Raw genomic sequence first — 17,288 nt, forward strand, 5'->3', positions numbered from 1 at the left:
ATATTATCTTTAATACTCAATATTCCTGGAGCTCATATTGCAATAGAAAAATCAGAGTAAGTATGAAGGGTAGAAACGGAGTTGATGTAATTATTTATGTAAAATATTTATAAGAATAAGAAAATTATTAGAAGTAAAAATTTAGCAAGATGGCTGGATACAAAATCAGCCAATATTAAAATGGATTTAGCATTAGAAAATTAATTTAATTCATATGTTAACAGAATAAAGGAAACTAATCATATAACAATCTTGATAGATGTAGAAAAATTATTTGATAAATTCAACAATTTAACATAATATAAAAATGTTTATAATAAAACCCCACAAAATTAATCTGAAATAGTGGCACATTACATCCTAAAATATCAATAGCTTTCCCCTTTACCAGTAATCATTAAACAGAAAATACAAAACCAAAGTACCAATGATAATAAGCCTAACAAAAATGGGTAATACTTTTACAGAGAAATAGTTAAACACACTTCTAGGGAAACCCAAAAATGATCTGAATGAATGGAGAGATGTACTGTATTTCTGAATGGAAAGACAGCATCGTAAAGGTAATGTTTCTTCCCAATCCAACATATAAATTTAATGCTATCCAAATAAAATTCCAAGGTATAGGATTTAGATAGTGAATATCTAAAACCATCTTGAAGAGTAAAGATGAGAAACTACCCTTAAGATATAAAGGCTTATTTCAAATATGTAATAATTAAATTATTCTAGTACTAGCATAGGAACAAATAGACTATCATAATAGAATAGACATTCTGAAACCATGCCTGTGTACACATGAGAAGTTGATCACGACTGATTAGCTACTGAAAACAGTTATGAAATAATTATTTTAAAAATAATGTTGACATATAATAATAATAAAAACAACCACCAATATTTATCAGATGCTTACTGTGTTCCAGCACTGCTCCAAATGTTGAAATACCTATAGATTCAGGCTTATAACAATCAAGTGAAATAGGTGATATCTATAGCATCATTTTACAAATGATAAAACTGAGGCACAGGCACAGAGGGATTAGATAAATTGATAATTCCCAAGTGGGGATTTCATCCTAGGCAGTTTAGATTCAGTGTCCATCCTCTTAACCACTATTCTAGACAGCTATCTCAGATCTACATTGGCTCATTCTAAGCAGAAAAATAAAATTAGGTCCTTACTTTAAACTATGCACACACACAAAAATGATCTCTGGATGAATTATTTCCTTTTTAAAACACTTATAACAATCTATTATTTCTTGTCACTAATATCAGGGGTGTGGTGACTAACTCTCCTAATATGCATCTAAAAACTCTGAATGTCTTAGAATATCTTATTTACATCAGGATGTTCACTTTTGTTTTGTTTTCCCATTTCTTGTGCTTAGTACCTGACAGAAGAAACAAATTTGCTCTATGAAGAATTGCAGCTATTACATTACAGGAAGAATATAAAGAAAAAAGTGATAGACAATGAATGCTCTACATCAGAATAGAACTTGCTATCTAGAAACAGTGTATACTACTGGGACAGATTAAAAAAACTCCTGAAAAAGGGAATTTTTGACACAGAATCTTGAGCCATACGTTCATAGAAGCTCTTGGGGGTATATTAACCAAATGTCAGGATGCTTCCTGAATATGAATTCTGGGAAAAGCAACAAAGTACTCTCTTAGTGATATAGAGTCTGGAAATAAAGGTGTAGACCTAGAAATACATAAATTCATCTTTACTTCACAATCAGAATAAAGTGGATACTCATGGGTTTAAATGCCAGCATAGAAATGGATAAACTTTCAGTTTATCTAAAATTTTACTTTTGTTTGTGTTATATTAACTGGTATATTAAAAATGTCTAATACAACTAAACTCTGGAATTTTGTCATTTCTTCATCTCTTTCACATTTACCTCCATTGATTTTCATTCAGTATCTTATATGTAACCTCTCCCTCTACCCTCAGGGCATGGTTGGAGTTTAGATAAGCAGGATACAGACAGGAATTTCAATGTTTCTTTTTATCTCTCACAAAAATTTAAGGGAGTCGAAGAACATAAACTACAATGATTATTGTATCTTCTTTAGTATCTGTTATTTCGAAAATCCTGGGAGACTTGGCCCTCAGGTGTTACAAACAGCTGTTATCTGTGTCATTCTGTATTGAGTATTGTGAAGTCATACATATTTGCTCCTGACACATGTCTTCTCTCTCACATTAAGTCTTGTGATGAATGGAACATTTCTTCCATGATAATTTCTTTTCTTAACAATCCATTACATAACTTTCTCTCCAATAGGGAGAGAAGGAACTAATTTTACAAAGTAGGTGTGCAGAGGGTGGGAACCGTGGATCTATATATGTTAGTTACATGGGCATATATATGTCAATGTTTTTTCTCCTAAGTCCACCAAAGAGTTAACATTTCTGCCACCCTTCTTCCTAGATAAAAACTGTCAAAAAAGAGAGAGTAAAAGTAAGAGCCTGGAAACACACCTAAAATTCCTTAGAAGGAACCTAAATATTTTTGTCTTGCCATTTGGGAAACATGATTCTTTTTTAATTATTTTTTTTTAAATTTGCTTCCTATAAACACTAGTAATATTTAGTCCTATACTAAAGCCAATTTTGAGGTCTTAGATCTACCAGACTTCTAGTCTCTATGTCGTACCTGAAAATCATACTGGGAAATAAGAAGCTGGGAATTCAACTAGATGAAAGGAGGAAATATTTGTTTCCAAGCTCTATTCACCTTATTTTGTGTGTGTATGTGAAGCATTTCCATATTGCTTAGTTTTAATGGGTTTCAGTAGAACTATAGAAAAAAAAAGTGGAAAAGAACTATGGCTTTCAAAAAATTGGGATCAAAGTGCAATTGGCATGCCTGATTATAAGAAGTTAGTTTCAAATGCTTAATTACCCAATTTCAAACCTCCTGTCACTATCTTGGAACTGTGAAGGTAAAGAATGTGAATTTCAACCTGCCGTTGCAGATATCTGCTTAAAGTTAGTATCACTTCTTTGAAGAACAGAATTTGACTTTTATCATAGTGATGTTAATAACTTTAAAGTGATATACTCCATAGTTATCAAGATACACCAAATAACAGGTGACCAAGAGACTAAGTAGCTATCAGTTTTGAAGAGTTTTAAGGAATAATCTAGTGTGATTAATTATACTAGACCACCCAAGCTGAGATTGTGATTCTGAGTATGGTCTTATTAGAGGGGCCTTCTACGATTATCTTGTTACTACATATTTAGTAAGTGCTTTCTGTAAATCTGCCAAATCCCATGTACCAACTTCCTCAATAAAACCAAGCATTTATGCCTGTCATCACTGTAAATGCCAGGGAACCACAGAACATCACGAGGAGTTATTTCACTCATGTTTTCTGTCAACAAAATCGCAATATCAGTGTTAACAGCATTTGTCATTTAAGCTTTTTTTTTTTTTTTCTTCCTCCTAAAGGAGAACACTGTAATGAACCATTTGGGGAATTTGGATTCTAGAAACACTATTCTTAGAATTCTGGGTTATCCCAGGTGGTTGATCTGATTTTTTACTATTATAGTTATTTTTACAGAGTGGATTAACTTAGTTATGTTGTAATTTGATATATGCCCACTCCTTTCAGTTTAAGGAAAAAAAGATACTTCCCAGGCACTTCTTAGACAATGCGGTTAGTCCAGGACAGAACACCTCCCAAGATGTGTCCAGGGGACATTGAATTGTACAAGGGCAGTGGAAGCCTGGCACAGCACAATTTTATCTTCCCTGCAATAACTGTGGGGAAGGCAGCTTGGAATGAATTAAGTTGGCCTTAGAGAGTTCTGTGTGTTTGTGTAGCAGTCAGATAATAGAGTACACAGCAACTGGAAATGCAATGTCCCATGACTGAAACTGTTCTCAGAAATGAGATCCAGAATCTGTGGAAGAGGTTGTATGGTCCCATCTATTACTCTCATGGGTGTAAAAAAAAAAAAATGTCATTTTGTTTTCTCTTTGTTCTCTCTGGTTTTATTTCTACATTTGTCTTTTCCTGTCTTTTGGGGGTTACTTGAGTGTTTTTTTTTTTAAGATATCTATTTTGATATATCTTTAGTGTTTTTGAGAATGTCTTTGTATATAACCTTTTCAATGGTTGCTTTAGGTGTTACATTATATTTACCTAACTTAACAGTTTACTGTTGTCATCATTTGACCAATGAGAGTGAAATATAAAAACCTTCCCTCCTATTTTATCCCTTTACTCTCCTCTGTTTATAATTGTCTTAAACATTTACGTATATTTGTAATCACATCAGACAGTTTTATAATTTTAAAAATATTTTATTTATTTTAGAGAGAGGGAGCTCTGGAAGGGGCGTAGAGGGGGAGGAAGAGGGAAAGGGAGAGAATTGCAAGCAGACTCTGCTGAGTGTGGAGCCTGATTTGAGCCCATGATCCTGAGATCCTTAATTGAGCTGAATCCAAGAGTTAGTCACTTAACCAACTGAGCCACCCAGGCACCCCAGAAAGTTTTATAATTTTTGCTTCAACTCTCAAACATAATTTAGAAAACTCAAGAGGAGAAGGAAAGCCTATTATATTTATCCATATGTTTGCTCAGTGTAGTCTTTCTTCCATTTTGAGATTCCATGGTTCTTTTTTTAATAATTTATTTTTTTAATCACATCCTTTCCATTCAAGGTATTACTTTTAGCCATTCTTTTAAGGTAGGCCTTCTGGAGACAAATTCTCTTATATTTCTTTTATCTGAGAATGTCTAATTTCCTCTTCATTCCTGAAGGATATTTTCACTAGGTATAGGATTCTGGATTGACAGTTCTTTCAGCACTTGAAAGATACTGTTCTGGGCAGCCTGGCTCAGTGGTTTAGCACCGCTTTTGGCCCAGGCCTGATCCTGGAGACCCAGGATCGAGTCCCGCGTCGGGCTCCTTGCATGGAGCCTGCTTCTTCCTCTGCTGCTCTGTGTGTGTGTGTGTGTGTGTGTGTGTCTCATTAATAAATAAATAAAATCTTAAAGAAAGAAAGAAAGAAAGAAAGAAAGAGAGAGAGAAAGAAAGAAAGAAAGAAAGAAAGAAAGAAAGAAAGAAAGATAGATTGATTCTGTTCCACTTCCTTCTGGCCTCTGTGGTTTCTGATAAGAAATCTACTATTATTTGAATTGATTTTTTCCTATAGGTAAGATATTGTTTCTCTGGATTCAAGTATTTCCTTTGTCTTTAGTTTACCGAAGTTTGGCTGTGACATGTGTCTTGGTGTAGATTTCTTTATAGTCTAAAATTTACATTTGGAAAAAAAAAAGGTAAAATTTATATTTGGTTGTCCATTAAACCTCTGTTTCTTTGCTAAGACTCTATTTTTATAAACAATTGTTTCAAGTAAATTTGTAATTGCTTGTTAAAGCATTTTTTTGTGATGATTGCTTTATAACATTTGTTAGATAACTCTTCCATTTCTTTCATATCATTATTAACACTTCCTGATGGGCTTTCTTCATTCATTTAGAAATTTTCCTGGTTCTTGGTATGCAAGTGATTTTTTTTTTAATCAAATTTTGGACACATGGGGTATCATGAGAATCTAGATCTTCTTTACACCTTCTCATTTGGCTATCTTCCTGTACAGAGAAAGGAGTGCTGTCAGGTGGGAGCCTCTATTGTCACCTGAAGGGAGTGCTCCTTGTTATTGCTGGATGAGGTTTAACTCACCACCAGGTCTCCACTGACACCATGGTAGGGGTTTACCTCATTATTACTGGGCAGTAGTAAAAATCTTGACTCTCTACCAGGATTCCTGTGGTGTCACTCCACTGCAGAGAGGAGCATACATCTGTTATCCCAGGGTGGAGGTAGAAATCCAGGTTCCCCACATGGTCTTCACTAACACTGTGACTCTTATTACCACCTGGGGGATAAAAATTCCAGTCCTCTAGTTAGCCTTCTCTGACATGATTCATTACATTCTGTCAAAGGTAGAAGTCCATACTCCCTGCTCAGCTATTGTTATTTTGAGTAGAGAAGGTCACAGTATTTTTTTTTTTCTGTTGTGTTTGGCTGGAACAGAACAGTTCTTTTTTAATAAGATTTATTTATTTATTTATTTATTCATTTATTTATTTATTTATTTAGAGAGAGAATGAGCATGCACAAGTCAAGAGAGGAGCAAAGAGGGAAAGAATTTTAAGGCTTGTAGCCTGAATGTGTGGGTCGGGGGGTCCTCAGTCTTACAACCCATAAGATCATGACCTGAACCAAAACCAAGAGTCTGTTGCTCAACCGACTGAGCCACCCAGGTGCCCCAGAGCAGTTATTTTCTAAATTTCTTTCTTGCTAACTATCCTGTTCTTGTCCTTTGACTAAAGAGAGCAAACTTTGTTTGTGTGTGTGTGTGTGTGTGTGTGCGCGCATTACTGTTTCAGGATTACCAGTTTATTTGGCTCAAAGTCTGGGATATGTATGTCAAAAAGAAAACCCAGGGTATTCACTACCATATTGACTTGAGTCTCTTGCTGGTCTGCTATCTTCTCTCCATCTTTCAGAGTCGTCTTTTTTGTGTGTGTGTATAAAACTGTATCTTCTTTATTTTGCATACTTTAATCTCAGAACAAAATAAACAAACACCACAATACACATCCAAACCCCTTGTCAAATGTCATGAAGGCTAGGGCTTAAGGCCCTTCTTTCCTGCTTTGAACAAAGACAGGAGGGAAAAAAAAATCCAATAGACATCAGCAGGGATCTCATCAGGAACAGCAGCACTGGGTTCCTCTGCTGTCACTTCATCTTCATCAATGCCCAGGTCTAGCTTGATCATGTGGTAAATGCGGTTGGAATGAGTCTGGGGATCCTCCAGTGAGAAGCCAGAGGAGAGCAGAGCTGTTTTAAACAGTAGCACCTCCAGGTCCTTGACAGCCTTGTAGTTCTTGTCTGCCTCTGCCTTCTGCCACAGTGTCTCCACAATGGGGTGGTCAGGGTTGATCTCCAGGTGCTTTTTGGCCATCATGTAGCCCACTGTAGAGTTGTCCCAGAATGCCTGGGCTTTCATTATCTGCTCCATATTGGCAGTCCAGCCATAGGTGCTAGTCACAATGCAGCAGGGTGAAGACACCAGCCTGTTGGAGATGGTCACCTTTCAACCTTCTTATCCAAGATTTCCTTCATGAGTTTGCAGAGATTCTCAAACTTGGCCTTGCTCTCCTCCATTTTCTTCTCCTCCTCTTCATCCTCAGGCAACTCCAGGCCCTCCTTGGTAACTGAGACCAGACTCTTCCCATCAAACTCCTTGAGCTGCTGCATGCAGTACTCGTTGATAGGCTCTGTCGTATATACTACCTCGAAGCCCCGTTTCCGAACTCGCTCCACAAAAGCAGAGTTGGCAACCTGTTGTTTGCTCTCACCAGTGATGTAATAGATGGACTTCTGAGTCTCCTTCATATGGCACACATACTCTGAAAGAGAAGTCATCTCATCTCCAGACTGGGAAGTGTGGTAACACAGCAGCTCAGAAAGGCGGCACCGGTTAGTGGAATCTTCATGGATTCCAAGCTTTAGGTTTTTAGAGAACACCTCATAGAATTTCTTATAGTTTTCCTTGTCTTCTGCCAATTCAGAGAAGAGCTCAAGGCACTTCTTCACAATATTTTTGTGAATGACCTTCAAGATTTTGCTCTGCTGGAGCATTTCTCGGGAGATATTCAGGGGCAGGTCCTCGGAGTCAACCACACCATGGATGAAGTTGAGATACTCTGGTATCAATTCATCACCGCTGTCCATGATGAACACACAGCGGACATAGTTTGATGTTCTTTTTCTTCTTGTTTTCAAAGAGGTCAAAAGAGCCCGATGAGGGATGAACAGCAATGCCCTGAATTCCAGCTGACCTTCTACAGAGAAGTGCTTGACTGCCAGGTGATCTTCCCAGTCATTAGTAAGGCTCTTGTAAAACGCTCCATATTCCTCCTGGGTGATGTCATCAGGGTTTCTGGTCCAAATGGGCTTAGTCTTGTTCAGTTCTTGATCAATGTATTTTTCCTTAATCTTCTTTGTCTTTTTTTTTTTTCTTGTCCTTGCCACTATCATCCTCCTCATCTGAACCCACATCTTCAATCTTAGGTTTCTCCTCATCATCTTTATCTTCTTCCTCTTTCTCCCCTTTCTCCTCCTCTGCCTCATTATCACTAATTTCTTTCTCTTATTCCTTCTCCAAATAAAGGGTGATGGGATAATCTATGAACTGGGAGTGCTTCTTCACTTCTTTGACACATCTCTCCTCTAAATATTCTGTTTGGTCTTCTTTAAGATGGAGGATCACTTTGGTACCCCAGCCAATACAGTGAAAGAACCCCCAGCAGAAGACTCCCACGCATACTGCTCATCAACATTGTGCTTTGTGATAACAACCACTTTATCTGCCACCAGATAAGCAGAATAAAAGCCAACACCAAACTGTCCAATCATGGATATGTCTGCACCAGCCTGAAGAGCCTCCATGAATGCTTTAGTGCCAGACTTGGCAATGGTTCTCAAATTATTTATGAGATCAGCTTTGGTCATACCAATGCCTGTGTCCACCAGAATCAGGGTGCGTTCCTAGGGGTTAGGGAAGATGTCAATTTTCAGCTCTTTACCACTGTCCAACTTGGAAGGGTCTGTCAGGCTTTCATAGCGAATCTTGTCCAAGGCATCAGAAGCATTACTGATCAACTCTCGAAGAAAAATTTCCTTGTTAGAATAGAAAGTATTGATGATGAGGGACCTGAGCTGGGAAATTTCTGCCTGGAAGACAAAAGTCTCCACCTCCTCCTCTCCATGGTGCACTTCCTCAGGCATCTTAAAGGAGAAGAGCTGTGAGCACTACAGCCCACGGTGGGCAGGGGCTGTGTCCGGCTACAATGCCACACCAAGGCTGCGTGAGGGTGACTCCTCGGAGTCGTCTTAATGTTTGTTTTGGATCTAATGTCCAAGGGTTTTGTTTGTAAAAACAGGAACATGGAAAAATTTTGAAAAAAAAAAAAAAAAAAAACAGGAAAAATGATGTCTATCTTCCTTATTTATTTATTTATTTATTTATTTATTTATTTATTTATGATAGTCACAGAGAGAGAGAGAGAGAGAGGCAGAGACACAGGCAGAGGGAGAAGCAGGCTCCATGCACCGGGAGCCTGATGTGGGATTCAATCCCGGGTCTCCAGGATCACGCCCTGGGCCAAAGGCAGGCGCCAAACTGCTGCGCCACCCAGGGATCCCAAAAAATGATGTCTATCTTCCTGATAGCAACAGTCCCTCTAAAGGCTTTACTCTCTTATAACAAGACATGGAAAACTTCTCATCAGAAATCCCACACTCCTTGATTTTAAAAGCAAACCTTCAGGATGAACTTCAGTGCTTCCAATTAACATTGATTTAACTATTTTGCCTCAAAAAATGATGAGATAAAATATTTTAGAAGATCTCTTCACTAATATTGAGAGCATCAGATCAATCCCATTCTTTTTTTACTCACCGTGCCCTTATTTGAATTCTCTGGTAAATACCATACTGATTTTTTTTGAGGCATCTAGATTTGAGCTTTAAGAGTCGTTGGCTTCACTGTCATGTTTATTCAGCCAACTAATAAATGTAAGTCATGTCTAGTCTTCATTATAACAAGTGTAACCAGCATATTGAATTGAATATTAACATGAAATTTTTTTTATTATTTTAATAAATCCCTCCTGGGCATTCCAATACAATAATACAAATTTGCAAAAGAAGGCCAAGATTTTTGGCAGGTATTTTGGAGAGATCTAGCACTCTATGGTGAGCAAAAATTGGGATTTCCACTTTCCTTCTTATATCAAGATGCTTGTTTCTGGACCATTTATTCTGCCCCATTAGTTTTTCATTTTGTCTGTTTTAGACCATTTATTGCCATGGCTTTCTAATATGTCTTAGTACCTGGTGGAATGAGTCGTGGTTATTTGGAGATTTTATTCTTTCATATAAACATCTAAATGTTTGGCATGTTCCCCTAAAACATTCTGCAGACATTTTATTGGTACTATATTAAATTTAAACATGATATGTTTATTCAGGTTTATTCAGGTCTTCTTTTATGATAGTTAAAGGTACTTGATACATTCTCTTCACAAATGCCTTGTTCATTCTTTATGAGATTACTTTCACTTTATGTTTTTTTTTAAATTCTATAATGTGATAGCATATTTAAAAACTTGGTGAATTCTCTTATTAATTCCAATGGGTATTTTTTTTTTGTTTTTCTTTTTTTAAATGATCATACCATTAGGAAATGTCTTGCACCCTCCCTTGCAATTATCATAACTCTTTCTTATCATATTTATCTTTCTTACTGCATCAGTTAGAATGTTCTGTATTACTGCACTGAATAGTAAAAGAGACAATGGAAATTTTTATATTGTTCCAGTTCTTAAAGGTAATATACTTAACTTTCAGGTTTTACTAGATAGTTTTTTATCAAGTCAAGGAAATTCCTTTCACTCTAGCTTTCTGAGAGTTTAGTCATAAGAATCTATTGACCTTTATCAAATATAGTTTTTCTTCATTTATTGAGATGATTATGTGATTTTTTCTTTTAGTTTATAATGTTTAAATTGCATTAATAAGTTTTCTGATGTAATTAAACTATTTTGGATTGGTTGAATCCACTACATTGGATTCTGGTATATTAACTTTTAAATGAATTGATAGATTTGGTTGTCTAATTACTTAGGGATTTTTGTGTGTTTAAAATTTTTATAAGTTAACTATACCTATACTTTTCCCCTCATTATTTTTTATCCAGTTTTGAATTCATGGTTATACTAGCTTCATAAAATTAGTTGGGCAGCTTTCCCCTTTCTCCTATTTTTCTGGAACAACTTGTATGAGAAAGGGATTATCTGTTCTTGAAAGTTTGGTAGTATTCAACTACAAAACCAAATGGGACCAAGGTTTGGTCATTTTTGGAGGGGGAGTTCTTGACTCCCATATCCAGTTCTTTAATGGTGATTCATCTATTCAAGTATTATATTTCTTCTTGGGTTTATCTTGGCATCTTACATTTTTTTCCAGAAATGTATCCATTTAAGCTAGGTTTGCAAATGTCTTGGCATATAGTTGTAATAGTATTCTATTATTTTAAAAAATCTTTGTTACACCAAAAGCTTATTGCTAGTTATTTTTTCTAAATTTTATAAAGCAAAATTTCCAGGGTTTTTTTCCTCTCTTACTAATCAAAGAATTAGTTTTGTTACCCATCTTTAATTAAATAAGTTTTATGTAAAATTGATATCTGATGTTATCTTTGTCTGTTCCCTTCATTTTACCCAGTTTTGTTTATTATATTGCCATTTTTCTAATTTATTTTTGGATATGTACTTTAATTATTTTATATCTTTTCTATTTTTACTTAGATTTCTTCAAAGCTGTAAGCATTCTTCAAAGTGCAACTTAACCTCTGTTTGAAATTTTGATACTTAATACTTTCATTGTCATTCACTTTTAAGTATACTATAATTTTTAGATTATTTTCTTTATATCCCAAGATTATTTAGTTGCATGTTTTCAGATATATATATATATATATATATATATATATATATATATAATCTGTATTAAATATGAGTTTTAGGGCTATCTTATTTTAATTGATTTAAATTTTATTGTATTATGGTTATAGAATATAGTCTGTATGCTGATGATTACTTAGTATTTACTGAAGATTATTCTGTGCCTTAGTTGCCCTACTACTAGTTATTTTTTGTAAATGCCCCATGTTTGCTAAAAATGTATGTTCCTTTCTCTTTTTCATGGGTGTGAATGTCCTTATATATTTAATGTTCAATATAATGAACTATGTTCTTTAAATTTATTATACATTTGTTTATTCTTGGTTGCTTTAAACTATCAGTTTCTGGAAAGACTGGATTAAAATCCCCAACTACAAATTTCTCCATAGTTCCAATATTATTATTATTATTATTATTATTATTATTATTATTATATTTTGAAGCTTTATTGATAGATGCATATATATTCGTGGTCATTATACTTCAATCTCTCTTTTTTTCCCAGTACATAATATTCTCCTTCACACATGTTGTGAGGGTTAAGAAGCATTTTTGTTTTGGCAAAAGATACAGAAACTTAACAGATCTATTTACACAAAATAAGAAATCATACATCATAATATCAGTTCATGGAATCATAACTACTAGGCATAACAACTTCAGCATTTTATTTTATTTTTCTTAAAATATGCTACATGACCTTTCCACTTGTGCATAATTCTGGCAGTATATCTCTTCATAGGAAGTGCGGGTGAGTAGTGCAAAGAGCTCCAGTACATTTTTTTTTAGCATTTATTGTGAGACTGAGAAAATTTAAGATTAGTTTTCTGGGTATGGATATTTTCCACTAGAAAATGCTTTAGGCATTTTTAATCAATCTATTGACTTAAAATTTTTATATTTTTCAGTGTGGATGCAATAGATCTTACCTATAAGAATATTTGTTTAAATCTATTAAGGTGGTAGGGAAATGTACTATCTTAGCTTTGAAAAAAGAAAATTGAAATTATAAGAAATTGTACACCAATTAATTTAATGATATTGGTTAGTAATATTAGTGATGACTTTATTTTTTAAAGCACATTTTAGATAATTGTCTTTTTTGTGACATTATGGGTGAAAAGCTTTTTGTCAACATAATGGGTTTCACTGGTATGGTAATTTCTGGATCTTCATGTTACTTAGCCTGCCAGGAGCATTTGACAAAGTTGAATAATCCTTCCTTCTTGGAACACTGTCTTCAGATTTTTCCAAGACTGTTTTCTCCTCACTTTCCTCCTTTGTTCCCAGCTGCTTCTAAATCTTCTTTTGCTCCTCCTTTTTTTGATCTATAAGTGTTAGAGTGGACCAAGGCCCAGTTCTTGTAATTCTTCTCTATCTACTCTACTTCCTACATAATGTGATTGTTTTATAAATAGCATTTATATGGTAATTACTCCTAAATTTATTGTTATTTGGCTGAACTATATGAAATTTCTGATACAACTATTTTTTGATATACAAATGTGGTAATTTTACATGATCAATGATTCAACCTAAAAAAAACCTATCTATAATATATATATATATATTTTTTTCCATGTGAGCATCCAAGGAACTACTCTCTTCTCTCACAGCAATGTTATCAGCAAATCCTGCCAACTCTACCAGCAAAATATATGATAAATCCAATCATTCCTCATCAATCTTACCACTTCCACCTTAGCCTCAAACTGTCATGATAGTCTCCTGACTGGTTTCCCTGCTTTCATCCTTGCCCTTTTATGGTCTATTGTCAACACAGTTGTCAGAGTTATCCTTCTAAAACATAAGCCAGAACTTGTCAAACCTGCTGACTTTTCCCCATCAAGTTCTGAAATCCTTTCCATGGCCTGTCAGACATTACATGTTCTGACTCTATCTCTCCTTAAATTCATCTGCCATCTTTCTCTCTTCTACAGCCACTGTGGCTAATGTTCCTCAAACTTGCCCAATGTGCTCCCATTTTGGGGATTTGCCTTTCAGGCTTCTCTGTATGGGATAATCTCTTCCCAGCCACTTATGGCTCACTTCTTTATGCTTTAAGTGGCTCCACGGCCACCTCTTTAGAGACCTTCCCAGACACCTCTGCATAAAATATCATCCCTTACTGTTACTCATTATCCTTTTATCCTTTCTATTCTTTTTCATAGTACTTATCAGAACCTATAGTGGTTATGTATTTATTTGTATGTTTATTTTCTGTCTCCTTCAACTAGAAACAAGCTCTACCACCATAGATTTTGTCTGTTTTGTTTGTGTTTTTGTCTCTAGTATAAGACAGTGCTTGGCACATAGTATATACTCAGTATTTGTTGAATGAAAGAATGCATGCATAAATGAGTGACCTGGTTATAGGGAGGGGACTTTTTCTTTTTTTTTTTTAAGATTTTATTTATTTTTTATTTATTTATTCATGAAAGACATAGAGAGAGGGGGAGAGAGAGAGAGAGAGAGAGAGAGAGAGAGAGGCAGAGACAGGTATAGAGAGAAGCAGGCTCCATACAGGGAGCCTAACATGGGACTCGATCCCGGGGTCTCCAGGATCAGGCCCTGGGCTGCGCTAAACCGCTGAGCCACCGGGCTGCCCGAGAGGGGACTTTAATTTCTTTTTTTTTTAATTTATTTTTTATTGGTGTTCAATTTGCCAACATATAGAATAACACCCAGTGCTCATTCCATCAAGTGCCCCCCTCAGTGCCCATCACCCAGTCACCCCCACCCCCTGCCCACCTCCCCTTCCACTACCCCTAGTTCGTTTCCCAGAGTTAGGAGCCTCTCATGTTCTGTTTCCCTCCCTGATATTTCCCACTCATTTTTTTCTTCTTTCCCCTTTATTCCCTTTCACTATTTTTTATATTCCCCAAATGAATGAGACCATATAATGTTTGTCCTTCTCCGATTGACTTATTTCACTCAGCATAATACTCTCTAGTTCCATCCACGTCGAAGCAAATGGTGGGTATTTATTTGTCCCTTCTAATGGCTGAGTAGTATTCCATTGTATACATAGACCACATCTTCTTTATCCATTCATCTTTCGATGGACACCGAGGCTCCTTCCACAGTTTGGCTATTGTGGACATTGCTGCTATAAACATTGGGGTGTCCAGCCTTTTCACTGCATCTGTATCTCTGGGGTAAATCCTCAGCGGTGCAATTGCTGGGTCGTAGGGCAGATCTATTTTTAACTCTTTGAGGAACCTCCACACAGTTTTCCAGAGTGGCTGCACCAGTTCACATTCCCACCAACAGTGCAAGAGGGTTCCCCTTTCTCCACATCCTCTCCAACATTTGTTGTTTCCTGCCTTGTTAATTTTCCCCATTCTCACTAGTGTGAGGTGGTATCTCATTGTGGAGGGAACTTTTCTTAAAGTTCAAGTTGTCACTATTTGTTTACTCATAGTTCTCTCTGTAGGTTGAGCTTTTAATCATTTTGTACATTACAATCAGATATCTCTGAATGAATCGTGGTTTTTGATAACAAAGTGTTCCAAGCTTATAGTGATATTTTCTGCTGTAAACATGGAATTGTATATTTTTTAAGAAGTCTTTTTTAAAATGAATTATTTTAAAAATAATTAGTATTTTAAAAACAAAAATACACATTCTTTTGCCAAAATTTCTATTACCTCTTTAATTTATTGGCAGTGTCTTATCTGTAATGTAGGAAACTTAGTGTTGAACATTAATTCTCTTAATAGTAAGATAAATACAGATACTTGTCTATAATTTAAAAGTCAAATAAAAATATTAGATTATTTAATGGGAGTAAAAATGAGAAATGACAGAGACTTTAAAAACTTTATTCAAAATATTTAAGTGGAAAAAGTATTATAGGTTCATACATTCACAATAGTATCTGGAGTTCACAGGAAAAAGAATGCATAAAAACAAGAAAATTAGTGTATTTGGGTAATAATACATTTTAGTTATAGTTTTATATTATTTTACATTTCTGTACATTTATACTTATATATAACTTGTATACTATATAGTTTTATATTTAAAACATTACGTTTACATAGTTTGCAAATAAGTAACTTCTGTCATTTTTGGCCTATCTTCATATTTTTTATTCATATATAAAGCAGACACAGAAAATTTAATGTGATATAATTATAGGAAAACTTGGGGTATATATACAAATTATTGCATGACTTAAAAATGTCGTGTCTTCACTGCCATTTTGTGTTGTGAATAATTACCACTTAGGCAATTTTTCTGGGTAACTTGATGGAGAGTTACCATAAAATCACCAAATGTGGGAAATACTTTTGCCAAAATTCAAATAGATGACCGACCAGATTCTGAGACTTTTGATTTGGACTAGATGGATCCTGAGCCAGTAATTCATTTTTAATGAACTGCACAAGGGATTCCCAGGAATTTTAACTGCTTCAGATTACAGTTTTCTAGGAATCCAAGAATACTAGAAGTTGCTACATTGTGTGCCTTACTTGTGCTTGTATGTAAACAAGAGAAACCCTATTTGACACCATTTACTGTCAAAGTCATGAAGGATCACTGGTATTCTAAGGCATTTAGGTTCAGTTTCAATCTGCGTTAGGGCAAGGCATTCTGAGAATTTCTTTTTTTTTTTAATTTTTATTTATTTATGATAGTCACAGAGAGAGAGAGAGAGAGGCAGAGACATAGGCAGAGGGAGAAGCAGGCTCCATGCACCGGGAGCCTGATGTGGGATTCGATCCTGGGTCTCCAGGATCGTGCCCTGGGCCAAAGGCAGGCGCCAACTGCTGCGCCACCCAGGGATCCCTCTTTTTTTTTTTTTTTTTTTTTAAGATTTTATTTATTTATTTATTCCTGAGAGAGAGAGAGAGAAAGAGAGAGAGAGAGAGGCAGAGACACAGGCAGAGGGAGAAGCAAGCTCCATGCAGGGAGCCTGACATGGGACTCGATCCTGGGTCTCCAGGATCAGGCCCTGGGCTGAAGGCTGTGCTAAACCGCTGAGCCACCTGGGCTGCTTCTTAGTGAAGCTGCTGCCTCCCCTTTTCTTTCCTTGGGCAGCCATTTTATCCTGATAGCTGTGGAGTATGACTTCCTTGTCACCATGTTTTATCTAACTTTCTCCTTCATTGCTCTTAGGGCTTCCTTCAGGTTGACCAAGTTGGCATTATAGGGAATGCAGCAAAGTGTCTGGGGCATTTTGACTTCTGGGTTCCTTAGGCAAAAGTTTTGCTAATTAACTTTGATATTTTTACCTCAGCTCAGTGGTAGCACTGTGTCCCCCCCCCCCCCCCCCAGTGTTAGCACTGTTTATTTCATATCTTTCTTTTCCAGTTACCTTTGATGTAAAAAAATGGAACAAAACAAAAATATAACACCAAAAACCCACCAATAACTAAAAACACATTTTCCCACTCTTCTAGTAAAAGAAGGTGGAGTGATGGGAGAGCAGTCCAACAACTCCACACATCCACCTTTTCAGTTCAGAAATTGTGGTATTGTGTGTGTGTGTGTGTGTGTGTATGTTTATTTCCGTGACTCCAAAAAGTTTTGTAGCCTTAGACAATATCAGGATATGTGCCAGCCTCTTTCTCATCAGTCAATTTTCTACCTACTAGACAGTAATCTTTCCCTAAATATGTACTACTAAAAATCTGACCTAAGTGAGATCTGGTAGTATTAGCATGACCTAGGAGCTTGTTAGAAATAGAAGCTCTTACAAC

The 17,288-nt window shown here is 35.8% G+C and overlaps 1 protein-coding gene and 1 pseudogene across 14 annotated transcripts in view; one reads left to right on the top strand and one right to left on the bottom strand.

Annotated features, from left to right (window-relative positions):
* Window positions 1-17,288, top strand: part of EMC2 (ER membrane protein complex subunit 2) — a 176,774-nt gene that overhangs the window by 116,141 nt on the left and 43,345 nt on the right. Inside the window, exon 12 of one of the 14 annotated variants that reach the window (XM_072774238.1) lies at window positions 1,395-1,417. The exons of the other annotated variants lie outside the window; for them this stretch is intronic. The gene's annotated coding sequence lies outside the window, so the exon portion shown is untranslated. Of the gene's footprint in view, window positions 1-1,394; window positions 1,418-17,288 lie in introns of those variants that run through there. 14 annotated transcript variants of the gene reach the window in all.
* LOC140604343 (heat shock protein HSP 90-beta pseudogene) lies at window positions 6,675-8,866 on the bottom strand (annotated as a pseudogene).

The sequence above is a fragment of the Canis lupus genome, chromosome 14 (assembly GCF_048164855.1).
Source record: "Canis lupus baileyi chromosome 14, mCanLup2.hap1, whole genome shotgun sequence".
Classification (NCBI taxonomy): Eukaryota; Metazoa; Chordata; class Mammalia; order Carnivora; family Canidae; genus Canis; species Canis lupus.